Raw genomic sequence first — 10,312 nt, 5'->3', positions numbered from 1 at the left:
TAGAGTGCTACCTTTTAATTAAGCGACCATCTCCATTTGACCGCCACTTTGAGATCCTTTACTTTTTACGAAACCATATTAGCAAGTGATCAGCAATAAAAATGTGTCATAAAAATTGCGCTAATAATGACTCGGTTAAAAACAATTGACTCAAAAAAAATTAATTTTGTTCCAATCAAATCTCATTTTCCAACTCCAACAATTTATATTTTTTTGTTAAAACTTTGACAGCAACACTTTAGAATTAATTCATAACTGTCGCTGGCTAATAGTAGTTCCTTGTTTAAACCGGTATTGATACTTCAATGCATACGCCAAACAGTTTACATTCATGGTGGTATGTGAGTGACTAGTTTCAGGCTAAAAGTTGTGCTTAGTGATGCTGCTAAAAGTTTATCATTTGTGTAAAACGCACACGTAAATGTTTGGCTTAGCTAAAAAATTGTTTGGTCATTAATATCGACTAGTTTAGCAGCGAAAAAAAGAGGTTGAGGTCAGAAAACATTGTGGAAAGTATTGAACAGCCGGAAGATCTTCGTTTCATCAAAATCATCAATCAGAATGCAACTGGCCGAGCAAACAGTGCAAATATATTTGTTCAAAAATTCCAATTTTTGTTTCTGTATTTATTATAAGCGTAAGTCGTATATGGCACTTATTTTTAAATATATACTTGCAGCATTTGATAGAATGTTATTATATAACTCAAAAATTTGCAGATTTATAGCATACTATTTGTTAGCATCTTTCAGTTATTTTAACACTGTTTACAAAGGATTGGTGCGGGCTCATAACTCTTATTCTATTGCATTTAAAACGCCATTTTTGGCTGCAAACTGTAGCAAACATAGCAATGAGTACAATGGGTTTTTAATGCTACATTGTTGAATATAATTGGAAAATGTAAATACACCTTCAAATTTAGAACAAAATGAAAAGCACCAACAAGTTGCAAAACCAACCATAGGGCAACAGGCTATAATATTATTGGAGGTTAATTGTAAACAATAGACATCAACTGGTAAAAATATTTCTCAGCTTTCCAATGCATGTTTGTTTTAAAGATCATTGACAAGTTAACAGATTTATTGCATTCAAAATGGTTTATGTCGCTCTGCTCAAAGAAAATTGCAAAATATCGGTGACGTTCACTTTGCCCGTTAAAGAGTCAAATTTATCTTTCCTAAACTATGACAAGCTATTGGAAAAATACTACGCCAGCCTCTATTTGAACACCACTTCCATTGGATTGTTGCTATAGGAAAAGGGTTGAAAAATAGGGCTCCACTGCATTCAAATAAAAGTTTTTACAGTATTTTAGCCAATAAAAAGCAGCATGGAAAACTGACAGCAACAGCATCAGCCTCTGCTGCAAAAATCCGTAAAAGGCACTGATGAAAAGCATCTACACAATATTTTTGTTCTGAATAATAATTAATATTTTAACATCTATTTTTCTATTTACAATTTTAATATTAAAATAAATTTTTATTCAAATACAGGTATCTTGTGCTAGTAAAGCCTTCATTTAAGGGCCATGGCGCTCTACTTTTCAATTCTTCTCTCATAGTGGACTTCAAATAGAAGCGTCAGCTAAATAAAGGTGGTGTTCGAATGCAGGTTTTAAAGATTGACTTGCAACAAAATTTACCTTACAGTTATTTGGTATCAAGAGATTCACCATGTCTTTCTCTGTTGTGTTGTGGGTGCCAAATATGTAGAAATGTGATTACAAGCCCTTAAAAGCTCAAAAACGAAAAGCCGCCGTAGATTGGAATCTGTTTATTTATCTGACGTAGTCATTACAGTTTGGTTATCGTCTTGTCACGTCATGTTCTCACGTGTATTGAAAGGCCAATAAAAAGCTCACTATAAAACATATGGTAGCACTAGTTTATGACAAACACTTCGGGTTTTACCGAAGTCCCTAAATTAAATATAGATGCTCACTACTTTACAGTTTTGTTTCGGCATTATTCAATCGTCAAGTCGTAATCTGATCACGTGACCCAATACATCGCAAATAATTTTTGCAGCACTTTTCGATTATCACAGGTAACCAACAGGCATGTCATGATTATCAGATAATGATATGTACTCCTTCGAGCTAAGGTTAAAAACTTTAACGATTTTTTTTCGGTAAGTTGTAAGATATCAGTGCTAAAAGTGACAGCATTACAATGACGATAAAATAGACGCGTAAGAACAATAGACATGGTTTTATTGAATGCGTGAAGTATACCTATTTGTGAAAATATTTCGACGAATGAGGTTGCATGAAAGTGTAAACAGAAACCATCCTGTAACAACTACATCACATTTGAACCGTTTTGGAAAGCAAATCCAAACTACGACGGTCTCGTGTGGCTGCGATTAACTGTTCGTTTTTTAGCTTTTAGGAGCTTGTAATCACATTTCCACATATTTTGCACCTACAACACAACAGAGTAAGACATGGTGAATCTTATGATACCAAATAACTGCAATGTGAATTTTGTTGCAAGTCAACCTTTAAGATTAAGCAGCTTGGTAGAGTAATTGTTTCAAAAGTATTTGCAGTGAACCACGAAACAGCAGGCTATCACTGTTTCAGAACTTTGGAATTGTACCTAACACCAATGCTTGTAGTCATTAATTATTCTGAAGTCTAAAAGATTAAACACCATGATTGGGTATTTAGAACATAAAAAAGCTGGAAGCAGTAGAACCAGTCTTTTTGAAGGAGGCAGCTCTGAGATTTAAGCAGACAAACTTTGGGTGAGTTTTTTATAGTAGAGCAGGTGCGTTCAGCAAGTGCCCTTAAAGCAGGTGCCCTTAAAGCAGGCGCTCTTAAAGCAGGTGCCTTTAAACAAAACATAGTAAAGCAGGTGCCTTTAAACAAAACATAGTAAAGCAGGTGCCCTTAAACAAAACATAGTAAAGCAGGTGCCTTTAAACAAAACATAGTAAAGCAGGTGCCCTTAAACAAAACATAGTAAAGCAGGTGCCCTTAAACAAAACATAGTAAAGCAGGTGCCTTTAAACAAAACATAGTAAAGCAGGTGCCTTTAAACAAAACATAGTAAAGCAGGTGCCCTTAAACAAAACATAGTAAAGCAGGTGCCTTTAAACAAAACATAGTAAAGCAGGTGCCTTTAAACAAAACATAGTAAAGCAGGTGCCCTTAAACAAAACATAGTAAAGCAGGTGCCCTTAAACAAAACATAGTAAAGCAGGTGCCCTTAAACAAAACATAGTAAAGCAGGTGCCCTTAAACAAAACATAGTAAAGCAGGTGCCTTTAAACAAAACATAGTAAAGCAGGTGCCTTTAAACAAAACATAGTAAAGCAGGTGCCTTTAAACAAAACATAGTAAAGCAGGTGCCCTTAAACAAAACATAGTAAAGCAGGTGCCCTTAAACAAAACATAGTAAAGCAGGTGCCCTTAAACAAAACATAGTAAAGCAGGTGCCCTTAAACAAAACATAGTAAAGCAGGTGCCTTTAAACAAAACATAGTAAAGCAGGTGCCCTTAAACAAAACATAGTAAAGCAGGTGCCTTTAAACAAAACATAGTAAAGCAGGTGCCTTTAAACAAAACATAGTAAAGCAGGTGCCTTTAAACAAAACATAGTAAAGCAGGTGCCCTTAAACAAAACATAGTAAAGCAGGTGCCTTTAAACAAAACATAGTAAAGCAGGTGCCTTTAAACAAAACATAGTAAAGCAGGTGCCCTTAAACAAAACATAGTAAAGCAGGTGCCCTTAAACAAAACATAGTAAAGCAGGTGCCCTTAAACAAAACATAGTAAAGCAGGTGCCCTTAAACAAAACATAGTAAAGCAGGTGCCTTTAAACAAAACATAGTAAAGCAGGTGCCTTTAAACAAAACATAGTAAAGCAGGTGCCTTTAAACAAAACGTAGTAAAGCAGGTGCCCTTAAACAAAACATAGTAAAGCAGGTGCCCTTAAACAAAACATAGTAAAGCAGGTGCCCTTAAACAAAACATAGTAAAGCAGGTGCCCTTAAACAAAACATAGTAAAGCAGGTGCCTTTAAACAAAACATAGTAAAGCAGGTGCCCTTAAACAAAACATAGTAAAGCAGGTGCCCTTAAACAAAACATAGTAAAGCAGGTGCCCTTAAACAAAACATAGTAAAGCAGGTGCCTTTAAGCAAAACATAGTAAAGCAGGTGCCCTTAAACAAAACATAGTAAAGCAGGTGCTCTTAAACAAAACATAGTAAAGCAGGTCCCCTTAAACAAAACATAGTAAAGCAGGTGCCTTTAAACAAAACAGATATACATAAGCATGCAAGTAATGAATAGTATGGCAATTTAAATGACACAGTGGAGTTCTGAATGAACTGCTACAAAAGATAATACAAAATGTTATGGATGATCTAGTCATTAAGTTACACTCTGCAGAAGTCCGCCATATCTAGCTGAAATACTACAATAACCTGCAATCACTACCTTAGAATCTGCAGCAGTTTGCTATGTAGTTAACCGGAGTACTACAATTATAGTCTACAGTCATTGCCTCAGCCTCTGCAATAGTTTCCCACTTCTACCAAAAATGCCGCATTAATCTACAGCCGCTGCCTTAGATCTTGCAGTAGTTTGCTATATCCAGCTGAAACACTACAATAGTTTACAGTCACAACCTATAACAACTCAATAATGTAGAGTCAGTGCCAGATACCATGCAAAAGCGTAGTTAATTTTTACAACTTCAAGTTTGGTGATGACTAGACTAAACACTAAGATCCGAACCTACTTCTTCAGCCTAGATATTTAAATGAACAACCATTTTTGTTCTTTGTCTGCGGGTTTGGTGTCACAATTTTGCTTGTTTGGACAACTACGTGCAACTATGAGTTATACCTTTTTTAATGTTATTTTAAAACAGTTCGACTTCTAATCTTGTTGGTTGAAACATTGACAAGTTTATTCTCCTTTTAATATTTTGTTTGTGGTTCATTCATCAGGTAAGAATGTGTGATTTTTTAAAATCTCTTTTATTTCATCTTCTTTTAAATGCATTTTTTTAACCCTACTACTCAGCAAACCATCGTACTTTTTAACCCTATTTCTCAACAAACCACCATACCGTTTAACCCTACTTCTCAATAAGCCATCATACTGTTTAACCCTATTTTGCAACAAACCATCGTACTGTTTAACCCTACTTCTCAGTAAGCTATCGTACTATTTTACCCTACTTCTCACTCAGTAAGCTACCATATTGTTTAACCATATTTCTCAATAAGCCATCGTACTGTTCAATGGTATGTCTCAGTAAGCCGTCGTTCTTTTTAACGGCGTGTCTCAGTAAGCCGCAGCACTGTTTCATATCATAGAGTCAAGGTTGGTACTATCTATAAGTTGAATTCGAAAGTCAAAGCATTTCCTCACCAACCTAAAAAACGCAGTCAATTGCCAGACATGTTTAACAAATCTAAAGATACGTTGTTTTGATATCTAAACCTATGTTTAGATATGTTTAGAGTCAAATAATTTAGTGATAAGATTTTTACTAATAAATTTCCTTTTATATTTTTGATAGTAAAATCTACCTGAAGTACGAGGAGTGACAAACAGAGGCTGCTGCTGTCTTTGATAGAACTTCCAAAATATTGTCCATCAAGTTTATCTTATTGCTCTCAAACAAAGTTTTCTCAAACAAAATTGAAGATTCTTTAATGTCACTAAACTGGTACTAAAGTTACTAAAATACTAAATGCCTCAAAGCCCCACAGAGCCAAAATGCTTTAAAACCAATCAAATTAGCAGCTTTCTAAAAAAGTTTATATGACTAGAAATTCCCCTCTCATACACCCCATGATCAAAGTGATATTGGAAAAAAGAAAGGGTACTGATGGTTAAGAAATGCAATATTAGCCATCAAATGGCACTGCAGTGCAATAGGATAACTGCAATGGTAGCTGTAATGTACTGAGTGTTATGATATACAACAAGCAGCAATAATGAAAGGAAAAAATTATATGTTTATATTTTTCCCCCTGCAATAGGAGAAATGTAATATTGTCCAATATTAGAAGTAAAATGCACTGATATTATTAGAATAACCAATATTATTAATATAGCAATAATAAAAAACCAATGCACAATTTTGTTTACATTTCAAAACGTCATAGCTAACACTAAAAATTCCACTGTCATACAGCCCACGACCAATGTGATATTGGAAAAAAGAAAGGTACTGATGGTTGAGAAATGCAATATTAGCAATCAAATGGCACTGCAGTGCAATAGAATAACTGCAATGGTAGCTGTAATGTACTGGGTGTTATTATATACAACAAATAGCAATAATGAAAGGAAAAGATTATATGTTTATATCTCTCCTCCTGCAAAAAAAGAAATGCAATATTGGCCAATATTAGAAGTAAAATGCACTGATATTATTAGAATAACCAATATTATCTATATAGTAATAATAAAAAACCAATGCACAATTTTGTTTACATTTCAAAACGGCATAGCTAACAATATCACAAAGTTGTGATATTTATATAGATTTTTAGAAAATCTGTACTACGTAGTCATTGTCCTGTAGTCATCCAAACTTATAATTAATTATTGCAATAACCTCATTAGAACCGTTAGAAAAAATATCATCGTCATGCCTTTACTTACACTGCGTTAGATTTTTAGAAAGTCTGTACTACGTAGTCATTGTTCTGTAGTCAACCAAACTTATAATTAATTATTGTAATAATCTCATAAGAAATGTTAAAAAATATCATTGTCATTTGCTTTACTTATACTGCGTTGGACATCAGTTAGAATGGGAAAGTATTCAAATGTGTCGGCAAATGAAAATGGAAAAATTGAAATCGGCAAAAATGAAACGATTTCTGTACTCCTATGTTAATTGCCAAAACCTTCGGCAATTCTACAATGCTATAGACTGGTGAAAAGTGCACGTTATTTTTTCGTGAAATGCGCAAGACTTCATCGTTCTATTATTTGTCCCTCGACGTTTCAATTTTTGGTCTTAACTTTTATTAAACCAAGCTTTTCAAGTGTTTTGTGGCGATTTTCGTTGAAATTAATCTGTCTATTTGTGTATAATCCGATCAGATGGGTAAGTTTTAAGATAATACCGACAGTTTACAAAAACTTGGTAAGATATTTAAATAGGTTTAAATGTGTTTTGTATCGTTATTATATTTTAACGACTTTACATAACGATGCATAAATTTGTTGATGAAATTTCTTGACGAGGGTTCGTCTCATTGTTGATGAATAATTTTCGTAAGTTGTGTGCACATGCATTTATCATAAAAACTCCCACACTTCGCTCCGCTCGTTTGGTCGTGGGAATATCAAGAAGTTGTGATATTTATTTAGATCTTTAGAAAATCTATTCAACAAAACTATTTAGAAAAAATAATAACAGTAACATATTGCCCATCATCGATGTTGTTCGTGTGACTATAACACTTGAATAGTCATCCAAACTTAATTAAATATTGTAATAATCTCAGAATCGTTAGAAAAACATATCATCGTCATTTCCTTTACTTTCACTGCTTTGGACATCAGTTAGAATACCAAAGTACTCAAAAGTTTCCAAAATGTCAGTTACTTTGAAATCGGCAAAAAAGAAACGATTTCTGTACTTCTACGCTAATTACAGAAATCTTCGGCAATTCGACAATGCTATAGACTGGTAAAATGTGCACGTTATTTTTTCGTGAAATGCACACGACTTAATCTTTCTATTCTCTGTCGCTCGGCGTTTCGTTTGCCAGTCTTAATTTTGATAAAAGTAAGGCTTCCCCAATTTTAATAACGATTTTTGGCCAAATTAATCTGTCTATTTGTGTATAATTCGATCAGATAGGTAAGTTCTAAGATTCTGTCGACAATTTACAAAGACTTGGTAACATATTTAAATAAGCTTATATGTGTTTTGTATCGTTATTATACTTTAACGACTTTACAAAACGATGGTTAAATGTGTTGATGAGATTTCGAAACAAGGGTTTGCGAAGTTGTTGATGAATGATTTTCATAAGTTGTGTGCACATGCATTTATCATAAAAACTCTCAAATGTTCGCTTCGCTCGTTTGGTAGTGGGACAACAAACAGCAATAATGAAAAGAAAAGATTATATGTTTATTTCTCCCCCTGCAATAGGAGAAATGCAATATTAGAAGTAAAATGGAAGCTGCTGTGTAATATACAGTTTGAAAGTTGGTTGTGTTGAATGCAGAATGGTTTTAACAGTGATCTGTAACTAAAGTGAAGAAATGGGACATGATCACAGAAACCATGGTTAAGTCGGGTGTGTGAGATTTAGAGTTATCTACACTTGCAGAAGGAGACAATTCTCAGTTATTTTGCAAAAAACATTCGATTCCAGCTTAATTACAGCAGATTTCATGGTCAATAAACTAAATGCATGTTTACCATTAGTGCGAAAACATAGTTTTGAAAAAACCGGTGTTAAAGTTTGAGAAACGAAAACCAATGCACGATTTTGTTTACATTTCAAAACGTCATAGCAACCAAAATTAAGAAGTTGTGATATTCATCTAGATTTTTGTATTTATACGCAAAAAGTTATGCTGAATTTAAAAATATTTTTAGTTTATAACTACATTTAAAATGTTGCATAAAAGCTCATTGCACTCATTAATGTGTTTGCTACAGTTTGCAACTAAAATGGTTTTTTATGTGCATTAGAAGAAGAGTTTTGAGTGTCGATACCTGGTAAGATCAGATTACTGCAATGGTGCTAACAAATAATATGCTATAAATCTGCAAATTAATGAGTTATATAACAATAATCTTCAAATATATTTTCAAAAACAATTTACATAAAAAGCCACCCCTATATGTATAATACAGGCAGAAACAAAAATTAATATTTTTGAAACAAAGATATTTGCATCGTTTGCTCCGCCGGTTGCGTTCTGATTGTTGCTTTTGAGGGAATGAACATCTTTGCCTAGTTGTTCAATACTTTCCACAATGTCTTCTTGTAAAGGTCGCCATGGCAGCTGCTTTCAAACCTGCTCCCGGCTTATTATCACTTGTTATTATCGATTATGCTGACTACAGAAGTCACTTATGCAGTCTGGGCAAAGGCCCAGCTAATCCAAGTGTGCTAATCCAGCTAATCAAAGTGCTAATCCGGCTCTGTGTCCTTGAAACAGATACCTGGTCCAAGTAGTCTCCTGGTAATATGGGTCAATAAATAAAGCTGTTTGTTGTGACTAAAATATGTATATTTATGTGGGGTCCTACCACACAAAGTTGTCAGAATTACCACTTTTAAAATTACTGTCGTCACTTTTAAAATCCCTTTCGTCACTTTTTTCAAGTTGGTAACCAAAACAACCTCTTTCTTTACATTTGTTATTTTAATACAGATATTCTTTCTGGTGGCACTGGGTTGGGATGCGTTGAAAACCTTAAACTGGCTTAGCTTGAACTTCTGCTCATTAATACAATGGCTCAACCAGTGACCTTCACAAATTTTATCAGCGATGTTTGGGAGCGCTGCTGATTACTCCACGAAGAGTGACAATCGTCTTAGGTTTTTAGGGCTACAATTCCTGTACTAGAAATAGACCGAGATTGTCTTCATTAATCACTGTCAGTCCCAGACTTGGAAACGGATTTGCTAAGATTTGCTGCCAGTGTATTGTGGCATTTCATAAATGTTTATATCAATTACCTGTCAGTCTATGATTGCTGCGCCAGATGCTTCAAACCAAAACTAGTGAAGTTTCGTTTGATCGTGAGGATTTATGAACAAATAATAAGGCAGTTAATAACCTTACTTACAAATGTGTTTAACTTAGTTAGTGATCGTACTTAATAAATGGTTAGTAATGAATTAGTTAGAATGGTTAGAATTAGAATGAATGGTTAGTAATAACTGGTTAGTAATCCTACTAAATAAATATGTTTAACGATTAGGTTTAACATTAAATGAGAATAACTTTTAGTGATACAAGGTGTCTTTATCCTGTGTCTGTTTAGAAACTCTCCCAAACCTAGTGTATGTTGCAACAGGCCCTCTATCCTCTAGATCATCAGAACGCTGAGTAAATTTTACTGTAATATCATCAGGTGGTGAATGAGTGAGGTGATGATACTCTTCATTGTCATTAAAATTTCTATATAGATATATTGGGAAGGTACTCTCCATATCCATAGTACAGTGCACCCTCGAGATACGATTACCCTGATATACGATTTTTTCACCTTACGAAGTCAAATATTGTGATATCTTCACCTCGCTATACGAATTTTATTTCACCATACAAATTTGAAAAAAGTTTCGCCC

This window comes from Watersipora subatra, chromosome 10, assembly GCF_963576615.1.
Source record: "Watersipora subatra chromosome 10, tzWatSuba1.1, whole genome shotgun sequence".
NCBI classification, from domain to species: Eukaryota; Metazoa; Bryozoa; class Gymnolaemata; order Cheilostomatida; family Watersiporidae; genus Watersipora; species Watersipora subatra.
Note: the sequence above shows the minus strand (reverse complement) of the source record.